Genomic DNA, 23,270 nt, shown 5'->3' with positions numbered 1-23,270 from the left:
GAATACAGAATTGAAACTTGACCAATAGAAACTGGTCATCCGGTTACATGTGTGGCAGCAGACTCCTATCATGCTATGTTCTTACTTTAAATGGATGACAGTGAATAGAGATACTGCAAATGCTAGGAAAAGGAGAACATACTGCAGTCCACATGAATCATCTGTGTTGTGAGGAAAAGTAGCAGTGGACAAAGCAGGCTGTAGGAAAGAATGCCATACTGGCCTGGAGTTCCTCTTACAAAGGAAACAAATGGCAGAACAGCCGTGGCTTTGAAAAAGAGTATTGTGCTCAGCATAAAAGTAACTATATTTGGGGCAAATTAGCTGAAGAACTGTAAGAAAATGTATTGGGATTACGTGGCAAGGTTTTGGTAGAGCGGTACTGCAGGGGTGGCTTCTGTGAGAAGAAAACAGGGGATGACCCTGTGCCAGACAGAGCTAGTTCCAACTTGCTCCAAAACGGACCCAAAGCTGAGCCCATCAGCAACGCTGGTGGTGCCTATGTAATAACAGATTTAAGAAAAGGTAAAAACCACTGTGCAGCAGCTGTGATAGAGAAGTGTGAAAAATGTGCGAGAAACAACCCTGCAGACACCAAAGTCAGTGAAGAAGGAGGGGGTGGAGGTGCTTCAGGTGCCAGAGCAGAGATTCCCCTGCAGCCCGTGGTGAAGACCATGGTGAGACAGGCTGTCCCCCTGCAGCCCATAGAGGTCCAAGGTGGAGCAGATATCCAACCTGCAGCCCATGGAGAGGACCACACCGCAGCAGGTAGATATGCCCTGAAGGAAGCCAGTGGAAGTGCATCTACACCAATGCATGCAGCATGGGCAACAAACAGGAGGAGCTGGAAGCCATTGTGCAGTGGGAAAACTATGATGTAGTTGTAATCACGGTAACATGATGGGATGACTCACACAACTGGAGTATGCAATGGATGGCTATAAACTCTTCAGAAGGGATAGGCAAGGAAGAAGAGGTGGTGGGGTAGCCCTGTGTGTTAGGGATTGTTTTGACTGTCTAGAGTTTGATGATGGTGATGAAAGGGTTGAGTGTCTATGTGTAAGAATTAGGGGAAAGGCCAGCAAGGCAGATATCGTGGTGGGAGTCTGTTATAGACCACCCAACCAGGATGAAGAGGCAAATGAAATATTCTACAAGCAGCTGGGAGAAGTCTCATTTACCAGATGTCTGCTGGAAATACAATACAGCAGAGAGGAAACAGCCTAGGAGGTTCCTGGAGTGTGTGGAAGAGAACTTCCTGACACAGCTGGTGAGGGAGCCAACTAGGGAAGGCACCCTGCTAGACCTGTTGTTTGTGAACAGAGAGGGACTTGTGGGTGATGTGATGGTTGAAGGCCGTCTTGGGCATAGCGATCATGAAATAATAGAGTTTTCGATTCTCGGAGAAGCAAAGAGGGAGGTTAGCAGAACTGCTACCTTGAACTTCTGGAGGGAAGACTTTGGCCTGTTTAGGGGCCTGGTTGACGGAGTCCCTTGGGAGGCAGTCCTGAAGGGCAAAGGAGTCCAGGAAGGCTGGACATTCTTCAAGAAGGAAATGTTAAAGGCACAGGAGCATCCCCATGTGCCAAAAGACGAGCCAGTGGGGAAGAAGACTGGCCTGGCTGAACAGTGAGCTTTGTCTGGAACTCAGAAAATAAAAGAGTTTATGACCTTAGGAAGAAGGGGCAGGCAACTGAGGAGGACTACAAAGACGTCGTGAGGTTATGCAGGGAGAAAATTAGAAGGGCCAAAGCCCAACTAGAACTTCATCTGGCTACTGTCGTAAAAGACAATAAAAAATGTTTTTATAACTACATTAGCAACAAAAGGAGGGCTAAGCAGAATCTCCGTCCTTTCTTGGATGTGGGGGGAAACATAGTGACAAAAGCTGAGGAAAAGGCTGAGGTACTTAATTGCTTCTTTGCCTCAGTCTTTAACAGTAAGACCAGTTGTTCTCAGGGTACCCAGCCCCCTGAGCTGGAAGACAGGGATGGGGAGCAGAATGGAGCCCCCATAATCCAAGGGGAAATGATTAGCAACCTACTACACCACTCAGACACACACAAGTCTATGGGGCCGGATGAGATCCACCCAAGGGTACTGAGGGAGCTGGCGGAAGTGGTCACCAAGCCACTTTCCATCATTTATCAGCAGTCCTGGCTGACCAGGGAGGTCCCAGTTGACTGGAGGTTAGAAAATGTAACATCTATCTACAAGAAGGGCTGGAAGGAGTATCTGGAGAACTACAGGTCTGTCAGTCTGTCCTTTGTGCCGGGGAAGGTTCTGGAGCAGATCATCTTGAGTGCCATCACACGGCATGTACAGGACAACCAGGCAATCAGGCCCAATCAGCATGGGTTTATGAAAGGCAGGTCCTGCTGGACTAACCTGATCTCCTTCTATGACAAGATGACCCGCTTAGGAGATGAGGGAAAGGCTGTGGATATTGTTTACCTGGACTTTAGGAAAGCCTTTGAAACCATTTCCCACAGAAGTCTCCTGGAGTAACTGGCTGCTTGTGGTTTGGACAGGTGTAATCTTTGCTGGATAAAAGACTGGCTGGATGGATGGGCCCAAAGTGTTGTGGTGAATGGAGTTAAGTCCAGTTGGTGGCCAGTGACAAGTGGTGTTCCCTGGCACTCAGTATTGGGGCCAGTTCTGTTTAATATCTTTATCAATGATCTGGATGAGGGGATCGAGTGCACCCTCAGTATGTTTGAAGACGACACTAAGTTGGGTGGGAGTGTTCTTAGAATCGTAGAATCATAAAATGGCTTGAGTTGGAAGGGGCCTTAAAGATCATCTAGTTCCAACCCCTCTGCCATGAGCAGGGACACCTTCCACTAGATCTGGTTGCTCAAAGCCCCATCCAACCTGGCCTTGAACACTTCCAGCGAGGGGGCATCCACAGCTTCTCTGGGCAACCTGTGCCAGTGTCTTACCACCCTCACAGTGAAGAACTTGCTATATCCATTCTAGATCTACCCTCTTTCAGGTTAAAGCCATTACCCCTTATCCTATCACTACACTCCCTTGTAAAAAGAATCCCTCCAGTTTTATTTTAAGCCCCCTTTAGTTATTGGAAGACTGCTATAAGGTCTCCCCGGAGCCTTCTCTTCTCCGTGCCGAACAGCCCAACTATCTCAGCTGGTCTTCATAGGTGAGGTGCTCCAGCCCCCTGATCATCTTTGTGGCCCTCCTCTGGACCCACTTCAACAGGTCCATGTCCTTCTTATGTTGGGGGCCCCAGAACTGGACACAGTACTCCAGGTGGGGTTTCACAAGAGTGGAGCAGAGGGGGACAATCACCTCCATTGACCTGGTGGTCATGCTTGTTTTGATGCAACCCAGGATACGGTTGACATTCTGGGCTGCAAACGCACATTGCTGGGTCATGTTGAGCTTCTTGTCAACCAACACCTCTTCTCCACAGGGCTGCTCTCAGTCCACTCATTGTCAGCCTGTATTTGTGCTTGGGATTGCCCCAACCCATGTGCAGGACCTTGCACTTGGCCTTGTTGAACTTCATGAGGTTTGCATGGGCCATCCTCTCAAGCCTGTCAGGGTCCATTTGGATGGCATCCCTTCCCTCCAGCGTGTCAACTGCACCTATCCTGGTTTAAGCCCAGAGGGCAACTGAGCACCAGGCAGCTGCTCAATCACTCCTTCCCCCTCAGAGATGGAGAGGAGAAAATACAAAAGGCTCAGGGATTCAGACAATGACATGAAGGGATGACTCACCCATTATGGTCATGGGCAATAGACAGACTCAATTGGGGAAGAAAAAGAACATCACTTTAATTTGACCACCACCACTTAATTTACCAGTCAAACAGAGTAGGACAGTGAGAAGTACAACCATATCTTAAAAACACCTTCCACCCAATCCCTCCCTTCTTTCTGGGCTCAGCTTTGCTCCTGATTTCTCTATCTCCTTCCCTGCAGTGGTGCAGGGCATCAGGGGATAGGGGTTGTGGTCAGTTCATCACCTGTTGTTTCCACCGCTCCTTCCTCCTCAGGGGAAGCACTCCTCACACTCTTCCCCTGCTCCAGTGTGGGGTCCCTCTCACGGGAGACAGTCCTCCATGAACTTTCTCCGATGTGAGTCCTTAGCACGGGCTGCAGCTTCCATGAACTGCTCCAGCGTGGGTCCCTGCTACGGGCTGCAGTCCTCCCAGCAACAGACTCCTCCAGTTTCCCTCAGAGTCCCAGCCTTCTTTGGGCACAGTCACCTACTCCAGCGTGGGGGTCCTCTGTGGGCTGCAGGTGGACATCTGCTCCACCGGTGACCTTCATGGACTGCAGGAGGAGAGCCTGCCCTCTCACCACGGGCTGCAGGGGAATCTCAGCTCTGGCGCACCTCCCCCCCACCTTCTCCTCCTTTCTTCAACTGACCTCGGTGTTCATGTAGATATTTCCCTCAAAATTTTTCCTCCTTTCAGGTTCCCCTTCTTAAATATGTTATCACAGAGATGCAGCCACTGTCACTACTTGGCTTGGCCTTGGCTAGGGGTGGGTCCAACTTGGAACCGGGGGAGCTTCTAGAAGCTTCTCACAGGAGCCACCTCTGTAGCCCCCTCCCCAGCTACCAAAGCCCCACCACACACAAACCCAACACAGCACCACACAGCTTGGTGTCATGAGCAAACTTGCTGAGGGTGCACTCAATCCCACCGTCCATGTCTCCAACAAAGATGTTAAAGAGCACTGGTCCCAACATCGACCTCTGAGGAACACCACTCGTCACTGTGCTCCACTTGGTTATCAAGCTGTCAACAGCAACTCTTTGAGTGTGACCATCCAGACAATTCCAACCAACAAGTGGTGCGTCAGTCACATCCATGTCTCTCCAATTTAGAGACAAGGGTGTTGTGCGGGACAGTGTCAAATGCTCTGCACAAGTCCAGGTAGATGATGTCAGTTGCTCTTCCCTTATCCACGAATGCTGTAACTCCATCATAGAAGGACACCGAATTTGTCAGGCAGGATTTGCCCTTAGTGTTGCCACGTTGGCTGTCACCAATCACCTCCTTATTTTCCATGTGCCCTAGCATAGTTTCCAGGAGGATCCGCTCCATGATCTTGTCGGATGCAGAGGTGAGACTGACTGGCCTGTAGTTCCCCGGGTCTTCCTCTTTTCCCTTTTTAAAAATGGGGGTTATGTTTCCCCTTTCCCAGTCAGCAGGAACTTCACCAGACCGCCATGACTTCTCAAATATGATGGGTAGTGGCTTAGCCACTTCATCCACCAGTTCCCTCAGGACCCACGGATGCATCTCATCAGGTCCCATGGACTTGTGCACCTTCAGGTTCCTCAGATGTTCTCAAACCTGATCTTCTCCTACAGTGGGTGGTTCTTTGTTCTCCCAGTCCCTGCCTCTGCGTTCTGTGATTCGGGTGGCGTGGCTGGAGCCCTTGCCGATGAAGACTGAGGCAAAACAGTTGTTCAGTACCTCAGCCTTCTCCACGTTTGGGTAACCGGATCTCCTGTTTCCTCCCGGAGAGGGCCCACGTTGTCCCTAGTCTTCCTTTTATCCCTGACGTACCTTTAGAAGCTTTTCTTGTTGCCCTTGATGTCCCTGTCCTGTTTTAATTAGATCAGGACTTTAGCTTTCCTAACCTCATCCCTGGATGCTCAGATAATTTATCTGTATTCCTCCCAGGCTACCTGTCACTGCTTCCACCCTCTGTAGGCTTCCTTCTTGTGTTTTGAGCTTATCTAGGAGCTCCTTGTTCTTCCATGCAGGCTTCCTGGTGTTCTCCACCTGACTTCCTCTTTGTTGGGATGCATCACTCCTGAGCTTGGAGAAAGTGATCCTTGAATATTAACCAGATTTCTTGGGCCCCTCTTCACTCCAGGGCTTTATCCCATGCTACTCTGCCAAGCAGAGACCTGAAGAGGCCAAAGTCTGCTCTCCTCAAGTCCAGGGTAGCAAATATGCTGTGCACCCTCCTCACTGCCCTAAGGATCTTGAACTCCACCATTTCATGGTCACTGCAGCCAAGGCTGCCCTTGAGCTTCACATTCCCCACCAATCCCTCCTTGTTGGTGAGAACAAGGTCCAGCATAGCACCTCTCCTCATTGGCTCCCCTATCACTTGGAGAAGAAAGTTGTCATCAACACATTCCAGGAACCTCCTGGATTGCTTATGCCCCGCTGTGTTGTCCCTCCAATAGATATCCAGTTGTTTGAAGTCCCCCATGAGGACCAGGGCTTGTGAACATGAGGCTGCTCCTATCTGTCTATAGAGGGCCTTATCCGCTTGGCCTTCCTGGTCGAGTGGCCTGTAGCAGACCCCCACTATAACATCACCTGTCCCTGCCTTCCCTTTAATCCTGACCCATAAGCTCTTGGTCGGGTCCTCATCCATTCCCAGCAGAGGTCCATGCACTCCAGCTGGTCATTGACATAGAGGGAGACCCCCCCTCCTTGTCTCCCCTGCCTGTCCTTCCTAAAGAGCCTGTATCCTTCCATTCCAACACTCCAGTCATAGAGGCCATCCCACCACGTCTCTGTGATGCCAATAAGATCATAGCCCAGCAAGCGTGTGCATGTCTAGCTCCTCTTTTTTTATTCCCCACGCTATGTGCATTTGCATAGAGGCATTTAAGTTGGGCCCCCGATGAAGCTGATTTACTGGCTGGAACTCCTTTGTGCTGCTCCTCAGGTGCTCTCCTGCTGCCCTGTGACCCCTTTCCAGGCTCTGGGCATCTATTGCTGGCACTGGCATCAAACCAAGTGGGGTGGGATGGATTGAGGTTCCCCTCCCCCGGCAACTTTAGTTTAAAGCCCTCTTCACCAGCTTGGCAAACCTATGATGGAATATGCTCTTCCCCTTCTCTTGACAGATGGACCCCATCAGCCCTCAGTAGGCCAGGTTTCTCAAAGTGAGTCCCATGGTCTAAGTAGCCGAACCTCTGGCTGTGGCACCAGTCCCATAACCAATTGTTGATTCACCAGATTCAACTGGCCCTTTCAAACCCCTTCTCTTTGACCGGGAGGATGAATGAAAAAACTACCTGCGCTCTAGAGTCCTTTACCACTGCTCTCAGGTCTCTGTAAGCCTTCTTGATTGTCCTCAGACTTCTTCTGGCTGGATCACTGGTGCCCACGTGAAGCAACAGCAGCGGATAATAGTCAGTGGACTGTACGAGGCTTGGCAGTCTCTCAGTGACATTCCTGATATGAGCCCCTGGTAAGCAGCACACCTTTCTAGAGAGTGCATCAGTGTTGATCTGCTTGAGGTTAGGAAGGCTCTACAGAGTGATCTGGACAGGCTGGATCAATGAGCCGAGGCCAATTGTATGAGATTCAACAAGGTTAAGTTCTGGGTCCTGCCCTTGGGTCACAAAACCTCCATGCGAAGCTACAGGCTTGGGGAAGAGTGGCTGGAAAGCTGCCTGGTGGAAAAAGTCCTGGGGGTGTTTGGTCGACAGCTGGCTGAATATGAGCTGGCAGTGTGCCCAGGTGGCCAAGAAGGCCAATAGCATCCTGGCTTGTATCAGAAGTAGTGTGGCCAGCAGGACTAGGGAAGTGATTGTCCCTTTATACTTGGCACTGGTGAGGCTGCACCTCGAATACTGTGTTCAGTTTTGGGCCCCTCACTACAAGAAAGACATTGAGGTGCTGGAGCGTGTCCAAAGAAGAGCAACGAAGCTGGTGAAGGGCCTAGAGACCAAGTCTTATGAGGAGCGGCTGAGGGAACTGGGTTTGTTTAGCCTGGAGAAAAGAAGGCTCAGGGGAGACCTTATCACTCTCTACAACTACCTGAAAGGAGGTTGTAGAGGTACCTGTCAGTCTCTTTTCCCAGGTAACAATTGATAGGATGAGAGGAAATGGCCTCAAGTTGTGCCAGGGGAGTTTTAGAATGGATATTAGCAAAAATTTCTTCACCAAAAGGGTTGTCAAGTATTGGAACAGGCTGCCCAGGGCAGTGGTTGAGTCACCATCCCTGGAGGTATTTAAAAGATGTGTAGATGTGGCACTTAGGGACATGGTTTAGTGGTGGACTTGGCAGTGTTAGGTTAACAATTGGACTTGGTAATCTTAAAGGTCTTTTCCAACCTAAATGGTTTTATGATTCTATGAAAATGTTCCAAAATAATCCTTGATAGTTCTGAAATGACTTCTTACAATGCATGTTCAACAGAATGTGTGGCATAAAGTGAACAAATGTGTACAGTCTTGGCAGACTTTTTATGACACTCCACTTTTTCACCTTCCCACTCTCCAAGCTGTTGCCACTCATGACTATATGCTTTCCCACCACTGTATGAGATGGTAATTTTGAGTCCCATTGAATTTCAGTAGTGATTATGCTCCTGTATGTCATAGACTGCTATTAAATCTCTCTACCCTTAGCATTATCTTATTTATTTTTAAATTTATTATTGTATGTACAGTCCTACTTGCTTATGGACATATTTTGTGAGGTTTGGTGTGGTCCTGTATCTTGATTTGTCTTCACGAGCATATTTTTATCAAAAGAGGAAACCTTTTCTCTCCTGCTTTTTTTCCTTGATGTTTCTCTGACATTCTTTGTTTTAATTATCTCTTTATGTGAATCTATGCATAGCTAATTAAATAGCATTCCAGATATTTTCCTTTCAGTCTCTTTAGGACTCCTTCTCACAGCTCTGTAATGCCCTGGGTTTCTACTTGATATTACATTCCCATTTTCCCCCAAGAGGTTTTAAATACTCATTGAGATTTTGTGCGCTCACTCCATGTTTGCTCTGAACTCAGGAGTTAAACACCTCCTTAATTAATTTCTTTTGTCATATAGATGCTGATCTATCTGACTCTATAGTTGATGTCCTAGTACAGATTTACCAGGAATGTGTTGTTTTCAATTTTATCTGTCTCGCTCCCTGTGGCCATTGAGATATTTCTTTATTAGTACTTTGCTGTTATAATATGCTTGCTTTTCAGTGCTCTCAAACCAGCAAGTCTATTGCTTTTCTTTAAGTAATATTTTTCCCTCCATCCCCAACTCTGATTTTGCAAGCATCTAAATACTTGTATTAGATTTGTCTAGTTATGGGGGGGGGGGGGTTAAATACTTTTTCCCCTCTAATTTTTCAACTGCTTCTCTGTTTCTAATACTTAAACATTTACATGTGTTTTGTTCTTATTACTTGTTTTAGGTGGGTTGTTTTTAGTGTTTAGCTGTTGTGTCCATGTCCATTGATGGCTCTTAAAGTATCTACAAATAGCTAGAGTATAATTTGACTTCCAAATAAGTTTTACGTAACTGGATGAGAACCTTAATTTTAAATATTTTTTTCTTTCTGAAAGTATCATGGTTTCTCTTCTGTTAGGACTCTGACACACATTTCATAGTTTCTATGTAGCATATAAAACTTGAATGCTCATTTTGCTTCCACAGGAGGGGTTCTTTATATATTTTTCCCCTGTGTATGAACCGATGGTATCCAGACATGTATGAAACCAACATTTTCTGTGTTCCATTGTAGTGGAGACCATGAGTTCCTTTCATATATGTAGGCTCTTCTGAAAAAGATGATGACTTTCAGCAGAGTTGACAGACAGTTTATGTGAGTCATTGTGCCTATACTCTGGATAAATTTTGCAGAATGGCAAAATTGCTTTTTAGGCACTTCTGGAAATATTGTCTCTCTCCACCCCTTGCTGAGTCACTAAGACTTCCTTTGGCTTTCCAGTAAGCATACCAGCAAACTGCAGCAATTAATTGTTGCAGTTCAAGACCAAATTGACAGTGTGGAGACTAAATGGGCTCAGGTACTAAAGCACTTTTAGTTGCAGGTATAATTAATGTTAACAAGTGATATGACTTCCCTGTTCCATGGGAGGGACAACATAGTCCAGGAGAGAAGCTGACTGGGTCAGCATAATGGTTTCTAACATGACCTCACTATCCCACAGGGGAGACAGAATGGTCCTGCATGAACCAGTGTAACAAATCCAGCTGCACAATATGCAGTCTGGGTGCATGGCTGGGGGTCCCCACTGTTTGCTCTCAGGTGCTTCTAAGGCCTCTTGTGGGGTGTCTGTCAGGTCTTTCCCTGAGCAACTGCATACCATGTCAGTTATAGAATTGTGTAGAGAATACCCAATTCCAATTGGCCGAAATTCCTGCAGTTCCTAACAATTGGCTGTTGCCTCACTGGAGCTCATAGTGTGCCCATCTGGAAGGGCAATGGTGCACATGTGGACAGTCATTTCTATTTCTTTCTGTTCAGAGAACTACTTTCCCTTTTGGGTATGAGAACAGTATTGTATTCAGATGCTAAAGTCTTTTAGGTCCATAGTGCAGGCAGGAATTTAACATCTTGCTAATCTTGTTACTCTTTCTATACAGGTAATCTGTAGGTAACTTTTATAGTTAAAATTTCAGTAATGAGTTTTTCAGCCTCCCTGTTGTTATTCTGTGTTTTTTGCTTCAGTTATAGCTAATTTTGCCTCTTGACATGGCTGTGGGCACCCTTTCTCTTGTTTCATTTGATTAATTAAGTCCTGGAGATGTTGAATGTCATCCTCTATGCTGGCTGATCCATCAGTTATGTTGAAGCAACACATGCCTTCAAAATCAAAGCAGCGTTTATGTTCTTGATGAAGGAAATAGTCCACTATCAATCAATTTTGTGATGTTCATTGGCATACAGCTGTTACCCACTCAGAAAAAATAGCAATGAGAAACATTAATATAAAAATCACTTAGCATAGTATAATTCTGTAATACAACTATTGGGGTTAGCATGCCAATGAAACATGTTGTCAAAAGATCTGCAGTTGTTAGTCTTCCCTTAATATAAAAGGCAGATGAGTTAGTTACCATGAAGGCTAACCAAATCTAAGTATTTAAATGCTGATCTCGTGGAAATGTATCCAGGGTATGTGCTTGTAGTATAAGATTATAAAGAACGATGAGCCAACCTGTGATAAGGGAGGAAAACAGGAGTGTCATCTCCTTTCAGTAATACATAGGCCGTTGCTCCAGCTCCTTCAGCTAATATTACTCCAGGTTTGATAACCTGATGTGGGGTAATTGCCCACACAGATTGGAGAGCTATGGCTTGTGCTTTTTCAGATTGAACTCCAATTTGATGTTGGGGTCGCAACACCAATAACAGTGTTTCAGTGCTATCACCTCTAGATAAGGCACAGGTATTCATCGAAGATACCTGAAATACAAGAACTTGAGAAACTGATATCAACAAAGGATGTAAAATAAGAGGGAAGTTGGGGTACAAAACCATACGGCATTCTCAGGGATTATTATATGGATCTTCATGTCTAAGCTAATAGGTTGCAGTCCTACCACGCAATCTGTCAGTGTGAACAATTCCATTTCCTCTGTAGTTAATATTTTGGGAGAGATACCATCTGGAAGAATTTCAGTTCTCACCATGTTTTCTATTGGAGGTGTTGTAATACGATCATAGTGTGTTTGATTATGAATATTCTGGCTGTTTAACATAAGAACTGCTTTAGTAAGATGTTAACTCCAATGTTGTAAAGTTTTAGTACTGGTTAGCTTTTTTAATTGTTCCTTCAACATCCCATTCATTCTTTGAATGAAGCCGTTAATTTGGGGATGGTAGGCAATGTGGAATATCCAATCTATCCCTAGCCCCTGAGCCCAATCTTGGACATTATGTCCACTAAAGTGTGTTCCTTGATCACTTTGTATTTGATGAGGAGGTCCATATTGATTGATGATCGTTCTAATGCTTCAGTTGTGTTATGTTGATTAGCATACTTGGTGGGTTTAGCAAAAACCAGTTCTGACACCGTGTCCACAGCAGTGAATACATATTGCCACCCCCTCAACAGGGGCAGGGGGCCCATATAATTGACCTGCCAGGTATTCAAGGCCCATTGACTGTGCTTTATCTTTTCTCATGGCCTATATAATGCCCTTAAATGTAGCTGCATATAAGTAGTACAATTATGTGCACATGCTTTATAAATATGTAATGACAGAGGGGTTTGATTGTGAGCAATGTCCCATGCGTGCGCAGTATGAGCTGATTGATGTCCACAAGGCGTATGTGCATTTATAGCTTGAGCATGTACTTCAGCAGAGGTCATATTATCTACTTCCCTATTATTTTGTGACTCAAGTGAATCATCATTTTGATGAGCTGAGACATGCCTTACTTTTAAAGGATACCTTTGCACATATTGCCATATTTGTTGCCATATGTCTACCCCCCATATAGGGTATCTTTGTACATACCAATCCTCTTGGACCCAGCACAGTAACCACATTGTAAGACACTGTATACAACCCCACTGTCAGTGTATATGTGCATTCCCTTCCAGGATAGCAAGAGATGCTGCAATCAATTCAGCCCACTGACTAGATGCCTGTAGACCTGTTTGCCGTAATATAATTCCTGGTAATGGAGCATATGCAACCACTTTCCATTGTCTTTGTCCAGTTGCTGTGTATGTTGCACTTCCATCAGTAAACCAGGCATCTTTCTTGTGCTCTTCTGTTAACTCGTCATAAGGGGGAGCCTCCTCCACAGGAAATGTATGGATTTCTTCAAAGGGGAGAGTTTCCCCTAGTGTGGGCATGTGATTAAATGACACAGTTCCTTGAAGAGTGGTGTGTGGAGTGGTTGCGTGTGGTTTTCTTGGTAGAAATCATTGCTGTAAATAATGTTTCCATTTCCAATGTGTGGCTGCCTGAGCTATCCCTGCATGGGCCCTCACAGAATCAGCAGTAACCCACCTATGAATAGGTATGGGTGTGTGTACAGTCACACTATCTTGGCCTGTGGTTCTTTCAGTTTCTTGTAATGCCCAAACTACAGCTAAAATTTGTTTTTCCATTGGGGTATAATGTATAGCCGAGCATCGTAATGCCTTGGACCAAAATCCTACATGTTCTTTCTGATTTTTTGGCCCAGTCATCTGCCACAGTCCCCACGAGACTATATAATCTAGAATTGTTACTTCTTTAATTCAAAAGGATGTACTCGCCTAGGAGTATATAATTGCTCATGTTCAATCAAAGCATTTTTGCAGGCATCAAAAAGCTTCTTGTTGCTTGGTCCGCTGCCAAACAACCTTCTTCTTAGTTAATTTCTGCAGGGGGCACATTAATACCGCCAAATATGAGATAAAAGTTCTCCAATACCTTAAAAGTCAAAAAAAAGTCTGTAATTGTTTTACTGTGGTTGGCACAGGAAATTGCTGGACTGTTTGCTGTACCATATTTGGTATTTCTGTCCATACCAAACTATTCCCAAAAATTGTACGGTAGTGCTAGGGCCCCGTATTTTCTTTGGATTAGTTGCCCAGCCTCAGTCCTGTAAATGCACTTTTAGTGGTTTATCAGCTGCTTCGGTTTCTTGTTGTGACTCTAACATAAACAATAAATCATCAATATAATGGTAAACAGTCACAGTACCAGGCCATAGTGCCACATCAGCTGCTATTGTTTGGTGGCAAATGAAGGGACTGTGTATCCCCGAGGCAATAGTTGAAAAGTATATTGCTTTTGGTGCCAGGCAAAGGCAAACTGGTCTTGGCTTTCTGAAGCAATGGCTATCAAAATGAAAGCATTAGCAAGATCTATCACCACCTTCCAGGGTTGTAAATTTTTTCTGATTTTTCTATAAGAGTAACCATATCTGGTACCATAACTGCAAGTGTTGAGGTGACTTTATTCAGTTCTCTATAATCTACAGTCATTCTCCAAGTGCCGTCTGGTTTACGAACAGGCCAAATAGGATTATTAAAAGCAGTCATAGTTTCTCTAACAATTCCCACTTGTTGAAGTGTCTGAATGTGAATGGCTTGAGTGATTTTGTCCTCCCCCCCAGAATACAATATTGTTTTACAGTTACTGCTTTGGCAGGCACGGGCAGCACAACAGGATCCCACTTCAGGAATCCACGCAAGATGGTTACAGATCAAATAGCAAATCCTGCTTGTGAAGTCCCGAAGCAGAAGCGACCATTTAAAGTTTCAACTGTTCATCCTGCCAACACATCCACCCCCAAGATATATTCTTTAATTGGGGCAATTCACACCATCGCAGTAAATGGCATGGCACTTCCTATTGTTAAGGTAATTTTAGCTCAGAGATCAGGGGTCAGATTCTCCCCCAATCCCCAGATCTGTGATGTGGCTTCTTTATTACCAATATTACTGTGTAATACAGTAACCTCAGCTCCCGTATCCGCCAGAGCTAACACATGTAAAATCCCCCCAGAGTGCCACTTTATAGTTAAAGGAACATAAGGGCATCAGTCCCCCTTATGGTAAGAGGCTACAGTGGTGGGGATTTTGGGTCACCCGCTAGACTTTAATTTCTGCTGTTTTGGCATTTGCCAAGTGGTGTCTTGCATTGAGGTGGCAGGTGGGGTGGAGGGTGGGCGGGAACTTGGTGGTGGGGTTAGGGGTGGTTGGCTTTTTTGTGTAAATGCTAACTTTTGCCATTGGTGAAACATTTCTGATGTCATGATCCCATCTATTTCTGATCATGGGATACTGGCTCGTACAAGATCATTCCACATTTGTTTCCTCATCATCCGTGCTATGGCTCCTTTTGGTTTTACCAACTTTCCTTTATTCACCACTCGAACAGATGGCCCCGAAATTACAGCCTCCATTTCCCTCAAGGTATCTTCTAGGGTGCCTACATTACCCGTAGCATTTCTCACTGCTGGTATAATCAAGGGTTTTAGTGAGGTAGGTGCTCCTCTCAAAAACTGCATTTTGATATTTCTTGTTACTGCTACCCTGTCTTAATTAGATCCTGTAACCAACGCATGAGCCATCCCCCTCTGCCGCAACAAATTAATACCTTCTTCCACTGTACACCAGCTTCCGAGGGACAACACTAATTTGGCAGGTTCTGTATATTCTGTTAAAACTGTTGCACACAACCACTGATATAGTGTAGGTGCAATAACATTTTGCCCATCAGGACCTCTTGATATTTTGCAGCTGAGCATATCCTCGTTGTATCTGATCAGCATTGGCTATAGGGCTTAATAAATCTTTTTCACCCACTAATAAATGAATAGATGCAGCTCCACTATCCCAAGCTCACAAAATCCATGCCAGTATGCCTTCCCCACTCTTTTGCTGATAGATCTCTAAAATTTCCCTTAACTCTTTTGGAGTGTAAGTACATGTGACCTGCACCCCCCTGTCTGCTTGTTGCTACTGCCTCATCATTTGTTGAGGGGTCGTGCTTCTAACACCTCCCTGCCTTTTTAGTCCAGATCAAATTCAAACTCAGTCTTGGAGTCCAAGGACTCCTAGACTGACTATTTCCATCCCATTCCTTGGGATCCCATGACCATTTTGCAGTGAGAGCACAAACTCGGGAAATAGAAACCTTACTTTTCCCATATTTGTCCCTTTGTTTATTAGCAATACATGTTACCGACTGCTCCTGTAGCTCATGGCACCACTCTGCTTGAAGAGTAATTGCATCTTGTGCAATCTCCTTTGCATCTTGCAAAGTCATGACTTCTTTTTCCAATTCTCTCATTTTACTCTGTAACACATCAACTTTAAGGTGAAGAGCTCTAAGACCAGTAGCTAACAACCATCCCAGTCTCCTCACTAATTTGCGAGAAGAACCCGATGCTGCTTTCCATGGCAACCTGTGCATAGCCGTCTCAGTTGTCTGGGGGGTAACCACTACCCCATCATCTATTTCAGGACAGGCTTCTGTCTGAGCCAATTTAGCCAGGAATGCGCCCACAGGGGTCCAGTCTTCAGTACCAGACCATCCTGGAATAAGGGGAATCACCGTCATGGCCTCCCCAGTCCCCGACTTCATTTTAGACATGGCATGGCTTTTCATGGATCCTGCTGACTATGTCAAATGTGTGAGCCAGCATAGGCAGGACGCAGGAACAACCACAAAACCACGGATGAAATGCAAAGAGTAAGTTTATTCTCATTACCTTGCGAACCAGGGGATCTCTGCAGCAGAGGCATGCAAATGGGGGCACAGGCACCACAGAGCTCAGTCCTTGCTAGCAAGAGAGAGAAGATGAAAAAAAAGGTCTCGAACCTGTTGCTTTTGCATGTATATCAGGGTTTTTCACAGGCATAGTTTTCTACTGTGCTTTGATCTTTCCCACAGCAGGGCAGGAATCTCAAGCATATTCAGTAAGGTGCCTCTGAGTCTATCACAGGCCTATGTTATCTAAACACAGATGTTCTACTTGTCAAGCACACAAAAGTAAACAATTAATATGATACATGTGTTTTTCAACACCCCAGCTGCAAGTCACTTGAGTGTGTTTACAATCCTCCTCGCCAATCTTCTGTTATATTCCCACAACTCCATTCACCTTTGTGCCTGATCATCCAGCCAGTTTTTTACCCAGCCAAGAGTATGCACATCCAAGCCATGAACAGCCAGTTTCTCCAGGAGAATGCTGTGGGAAATGGTATCAAAGGCTTTACTAAAGTCTAGGTAAACAACATCCACAGCCTTTGCCTCATCCAGTAAGTGGATCATCTTGTCATAGGAGATCAGGTTAGTCCAGCAGGACCTGCCTTTCATAAACCCATGCTGACTGGGCCTGATCATCTGGTTGTCCTGTACATGCCGCGTGATGGCACTCAAGATGATCTGCTCCAGAACCTTCCCTGGTACTGAGGTCACACTGACAGGCCTGTAGTACCCCAAATCCTCCTTCTGAAAACTGAAAACACAATGCAAACATAAGTTACACTTAGCAAAATATAGCAATTGCAGTACACAGTTCAGTCAGGATACCAATGTGATTCCCATTACTGGTCTCTATAATATGACCACCGTCAAGACAATGGGCGTCGCCAATCACCAGGAAAGAATATGTGGGTTGAAGCCAGCTCAAGCCTGTTGCTCTCTTTGACATTCTTTTGCTAGCTAAATTTTTATATTTTATGTTGGGATGAGCCATGTATTCACTCCCCCAATGCCAGTCTGGCTAACTAAGGGAGACATTCACACCCTTTTAATGAACTGGGGAGAAACATTTATACCGCCAGTTGATCCATTCAACTGACATAGCTGTTTCTCTAAAACAGAGGTCACCCTCTGCTGGCGCGGAAGTCCCGGACACAACTTATACGACCAATGTGATCAAGTTGATGCCACTTTATTAAAGGTTACACAGCAATTTATACTCTATCACAAGCTTCACGCGCTGCTATCTTATTGCTAATAGGCTAAAGCTACTTGTTCACGTGCCCTTCTGCCCTCTATGATTGGTCCCGGTGTGGTGCCCATGCGCTGCTCTCCCACTAGGTAGGCATCCTGTTTTCAACAGTCCAACTTCTTTATCTCTTGGGCAGGAATGTAGTTTCTCAATCTATCTCGGCCTTGCTTATGTCCTTGAACACAGCTGCAGCTTGCTGTTACAGTGAGGCCCCTCGGTCTGGATCGCTCACAACATGTTCGTTGTTCTCCAGCGATGCCACAAATCCCCCTTTTTGTTTTTGAGCGATCCAGACCCCCCTTTGTTCCTGTGCTAAAAACATTGCACCGACAGTCCTCTGCAGGGCCCTTTGCAGAAGGCCTATAAGGCAAGGCAACGTTGAGAGCACAGTCACTACAATCAAAAGGACTACTCCGACAGTTTTGATTAACGTTATCAACCAACCAGATAATCCCCAACCTTTAAACATCCTTGTCAGCCAGTCCAAGCCATCATCTTCTGTTAAGCGTTTGACTCCATCCTTCAATTGCTGAATGCTTTTAAAAATAGATTCTGAATGATCGGATAGATTCATACAACACATTCCTCCAAATTCAGCACAACCATGTCCTTGTGCTAGAAGCAAAAAGTCAATCGCAGCTCTATTTTGTAATGTAGCATGTCTAACACTATCAGCATCAGTTAAAAGACCACTTAATGCTAAAGCAGTAGCATTAGTTTGTTTGCTAAGCCAACACCCTAATTTATTTTAAGTAGTTAAAGCATTCGCAACGCCAACTCCTGGTGCTAACACGGAGGCCGGTATGATTTCTCCTGGGTTCCAAAATTCAATGTTATCGCAACAGGAACTGCTGAACTGATGAACAGTCCTCTGGACTCGCTTATGCTTTCGAGTCATGGTCAAAATCATTGACACATTTGGTGTTAGTAAGGTGAGGCGTCCGAGACTACACGGGCCTCCATTCAGTTTAGATGGAACGCCTCCCCAGGCACGATCTCCACAGATTAAAAACACACCAGGAGGTAGCGCGAGAGGAGCAACAGAGGATTGTGAAGCATTAAGTGCAGTATAATTACACCACCCAGTAGCATTGTGATAAACAATACTGGTTGCATTAACATTTTGACCTCGGCGAGCAGTCTTGTTATAAGAGTAATTGACAAATACACAAGCATCCATCATAACAGATACTACTGGTGGTTCCTCCCTATCACCTGTGAGCCGTAAGTAATTTAACACATACACCGCTTTTGCAAGTGGTTCTGCAGCAGCCAAGACCTCTCCCCCTTTTTGTTTTTGCAAAAGCGCCTTTAAAGATTTGATGTGCTCTCTCCACTATGGCTTGCCCCGTGGGGGAATGTGGTATAGCTGTGATGTGACGTGTACCCCAGAGTTGACAAAAGAGAGCAAATTTTTGAGAGGTATAGGCTGGTCCATTATCAGTTTCACGGGTCAATTGAACTAATTCCCCATATTCCCTGTCACATTCCGCCCTACCGCGATGGTAACTTCTCACAGCTTAGTACTTTTTCACAGTTCAGTGTTGCAGCTGCCCGCTGTTTTCCCTGCCACCTTGGCACAGCTCAGCAGTCCCTTATCTATCTTCCGAGGCCTGTTCTTCATCAACCCTAGCTATTGCTCAGAGGCTGTGTAAGGCTGACAGGCCAATGCCTCCCACATCTCCCCTTTCTTTGTTTTGCAGCAGCACCTGCAAGACTTGTTTCAAGGCTTTATCAATTGAGGGTTAGGCAAACTTCAAAAAACACAGCATGCTTAAAATAGTTTCACAGAATGCTAGAAACAATACAGCAGTTACAGTTACTAGGTAAAAAAGAGTAGGCTAATTTCAGTACCCATAATTAGGGGATATGACTAAATACTACAAAAATAAACAGTAAGGAAAATACGGAATAGCACACTTACTTAATGGGGTACTAACATTCAGATCCGCAATTGCTGGGGAACCCTGGATGCAGCGAGAATTTAGAGTGCCCTTCCTCGCAAACCGGAAATCCTACGCGATGCGTCCATCCGTAGGTGAGGCATCCAACATCGCTGCAAGCAGGTCCAGCCTCTAAATCAAGAGGCCAAAATAACTGGCAATTTTCTTTGAGCGGAAACATCTGATTTCATCCTCCTGTTGGGTTCCACCCAGAGCCTGGCCACCACTCAAGGGGGAAAACCAAGGGAGTTTCTAATAAGGTTAAACACTTGAGTTCTTAATATTGCTAAACAAAGAAAGTTGAATACACACATTCTTATAGCATTTCATCCTTATTAATAACTACATTTTGTCTAAGCTACATCTTTCACTAGTGACTAGTAAGCCTATATATTTCATCAAGGAGTTGCAATTACTGTTAGCATTTTCTCTTAAAAGAGTTGGCAACTGTAGTGTGATTAAGGACAGAGACAGTGTATTTTGTCCCGTTGCAGCAGCAAGCATTACCCATACATTCTGCTTAAATGATCAGTCGAAGAGACCGCAAACTGTCGGCACAGGGGCACCCACAGCACCCACAGCCGGCTCCTGAGTGTCCACCAAAAGCTGCCTCTCACGCCTCAGGTATGGTCGCACACACCTTGCTGGTAACCACCGGGGACCGTGACCTGTGGAGACACAAGCATAACCTCTTCCCCAGGTTATTAAAGGATAAGGTCCTTCCAAATTAGCACTTTCCAGGTTTTTTGCTAACACTTGAGCCTTGCCCTGGACTTCTTGTTGATCTGGTATCTGCGGCGAGAAGTGATGCAATATTGATGGCACCTATTTTAACGATCCAAATGCAGCAAAGGGAGTGACGTCAGATTGCCATAATTCTGAGGAGGTGAGTCCCCGAGGGTTGACACCGCTAGCTGTTGAAGAGAGAGAGTCCTTCTGGCATTCAGGGCAAGTCGCAATGATGTATTTAGCCTGAGGTCTTGATAAAGAGAACTGGTTTTGTATTGCCCGGGCATTTTGGTGGGAAAAAATGCATGTGAAAGCCGTGCTTGCTGTGTTTCTGAGATGGCGTTAGCTACACGGTGGAGATCTTGTTTCGCTGTCTCTGTAAGTACTCTGGGTGATGTCAGTGAAGGATCTCCTCGCAAAATATAAAGCAAGCTATGCAGATCAGCATTAGTTAGGCCCAACAACGGCTGTATCCAATTTATGGCTCCCAACAGTTTCTGTAAATCATTTAAAGTCTTAACATCAGTTTTAAGTTTAACCTGTTGGGGGACAATGGTCTGTTCACAAATTCTCCACCCCAGGTACTGCCACGGTGATGATCTCTGTACCTTTTCAGATGCTATTTGTAACCCCATTTGAGATACTGAGTCTGGTTAAAGCAAGAGCCTTTTCCACGATCTCCTGTGTCTCTGCTGCTATAAGGATGTCATCCATATAATGATATATAACAGCCTGGGGGACCTGCATTCTAACAGGGCTCAAAGCCTTTGCAACAAACCACTGACACATCGTGGGACTTTTTTATGCCTTATGGTAAAACAACCCAGTGGTACCATCTTGCAGGTTCACTAACATTAATACTGGGAACAGAAAAGGCAAATTTAGGTGCATCATCTGGATGCAAGGAAATGGAAAAAAAAAATCAATCCTTCAGATCAATTATTACAAGATGCCAGTTTCGGGGAATCGTTGTTGGGGAGGGCATTCCTGGCTGTAACGTACCCATATCCTCCATGGCATCATTAATGCGTCGGAGATCATGTAAAAGTCACCATTTACCACTTTTCTTTAAAATAACAAACACCAGGGAGTTCCAAGGACTGGTGGTAGGTACGATATGTCCTGCACTTAACTGTTCCTGAACTAAATCATTAAGGTGGCACAACTTTTCCATTGGCAAGGGCCACTGACCCACCCACACAGGTGATTCTGTTTTCCAGGTTAGTTTCAGGGTGGGTTTAGGGGTGGGTTGTGCTGCAGTGGCCCTTAAGACAAATTTGATCCAATTTGAGTTCCCCATCGAGCCATACAGTCACGACCCCATGATGTAGTAGGGGTTTCCAATATAAATGGATGAATATTTGCTACCTGGTTTTCTGGGCCCCTTACATGAATGAGATCTTTGCTGAAAAGCACTCGCGTTACCCGAGCTAACAGCCAATCTGGTCACAGATAGTACAGTCACATCCACACCAGTATGTAAAATGCCTGTCAGTTCAACAGATTCTTCTGCTTTGGTGAGGGCACATTTTACCAGAGGTCGACCTTGTGTCACTGTCTGAGCTCAAAATATTTGAGGAGTACCTGCTGATCCAAATCCTGAGTCACCCCGGCTTCTCGGCATACTATTAGGGGGAGCTGTAGTAAAATAAACAAGCTGAGCAATTTTTGACCCTTTTGTTACTGAACACGGGGGTCCAGGGGTCCAGGCCATAATTCTGATTTCCCCTTTATAATCGGCATCTATGACCTCTGGTAAAACGAACAACCCCTGTAAGGTTGTAGATGATTTTTATGACAATATCCCCCTCAGGCAGATGGTACAAAGGTGCACTCTCCCCACAGAGTATGCAACTAAATTCAAGACAACAATTAATACAGAATTACTGCCTCCTGCTAGAGGAGATATCTCACCTATGACACTTCAAACACTGAGCCCGAACAAACAGGCAGCACCGATGACCCAGCAGGCACTAGGACGCTCTGTCAGAGAACTCCACACTCCGCAGCTGCCGCTGGGCTGCGTCTCACACCCGCAGAACAATCACACAAAGAGGCCTCTTACACTTATTACTCACACAACATAAAATGACAAACGCTGCAAACATCAAAACAGCGTTAAGAATATATAAAGCCATTGCTTACTGATTATGTGGTGTTGGCAGACAAGGGGCGCTGCATCCCAGTGTCAGCAGCTTCTGTAAAAACTGCCGCTTGTGGCGGGGGGGGGGGCCGAGAGCGCGGTGCCGGGCTCGGCCGCAGGCGGGGTAAGAGACTGAAGACTTTCTTAGTTTTCTCATTAGCATTATCATAAGCAAGCATATCAAGAAATTTAACTTTCATTTCATCATTTCAGTCAGGATTACCATTAATAACAGCATGTAGTCTGTCAGTAAATTTAGGCTAGGGCTCTGTGGGCCCCTGTCTTAATCCTGTAAATGCTGGCGCCGCTTTTTCATCCTGTACGGCTAAAACCGTTTTTAGGGCTAATTCTTGGGTTAATGTAACACTTCCGGTTGAAACCCTGCTTGCCAGTCCGGGTTGGCAAAAGGGCCTGCGCCCATCAGCATTTGAGCTTGCACCCCATATAGAGGATCCCCTTGCTGACGGGGTGTGGCTGCCGCAGCCTCGCAGGCCACTTGCCAACGTTGGAGAAATTGCAATTGTTGGGAAGCTGTTAGTAAGGTTTGTACAATCATGCGCACGTCATACGGAGTTAATAAATGTGCTGTAAGAATATGCTGAATTACTGAATTAGTGTATGGCGATTTTAACCCATATTGTGTTATGGCTAATTTGGCCTCCTTAATCATTTTCCAGTCTCAGGCCTCCCACTCATTGCCCTGTGGGGTTACTGTTACCGGGAACACCACAGGTCCCAGCTCGTTAAACTGCCCCTCTATTATTGCATCCCGAGTAACTCCCCGCCATCGATGTGCCGGATTACCATTACCACCCGCGCCTCCCAGTGCCCCCCCTCCCATTTGGGCCGACGATGGCCGCAGCCCGATTGCCACTGTTTCCCCCTGACCGCCCCCCCCAGTGTCGGGGAAAAAGGGGTTAATCGGAAGAGGGGGCGGCGGCGGTGCCGGAGGAATAGGCTGAGCCGATTCCTTCATTCGCATTTCAAGTTGCTCTAGTTTTCTTGTTAGTTCTCGCAAGTGCTGATCTTGTAAACCATAACGAGATTGTTCCTGCACCGACCGGGGTGTCGGGGGCGAGGACGGGGGCAGGGCTGGGTCGGGGCCTTCCTCTGGCGAGGCCGCGGTGGGAGCGGGGCGGGGCGCTCTGGGGATTGGTCCTTTGAGCTTGAGGGGGGGGAGTCGAGCTGTAGTAAACCTGTTGATTTTTGCTCTTGCCTTCCCTGCCGCACGGGTGCTGCGCGTGCAGCGTCCCCGTCCCTCCTTTTAGGAGCCGCCTTGGGG

At 45.8% G+C, this 23,270-nt stretch overlaps 1 protein-coding gene across 4 annotated transcripts in view; it reads left to right on the top strand.

The window, feature by feature from the left end:
• Positions 1 to 23,270, top strand: part of LOC141917713 (zinc finger protein 462-like) — a 158,096-nt gene that overhangs the window by 92,550 nt on the left and 42,276 nt on the right. The gene's annotated exons all lie outside the window — the stretch shown is intronic.

This window comes from Strix aluco, chromosome W (assembly GCF_031877795.1).
Source record: "Strix aluco isolate bStrAlu1 chromosome W, bStrAlu1.hap1, whole genome shotgun sequence".
Taxonomy (NCBI): Eukaryota; Metazoa; Chordata; class Aves; order Strigiformes; family Strigidae; genus Strix; species Strix aluco.
The sequence above is the reverse complement of the archived record's forward strand: the minus strand, read 5'-3'. Positions and strand labels throughout refer to the sequence as shown.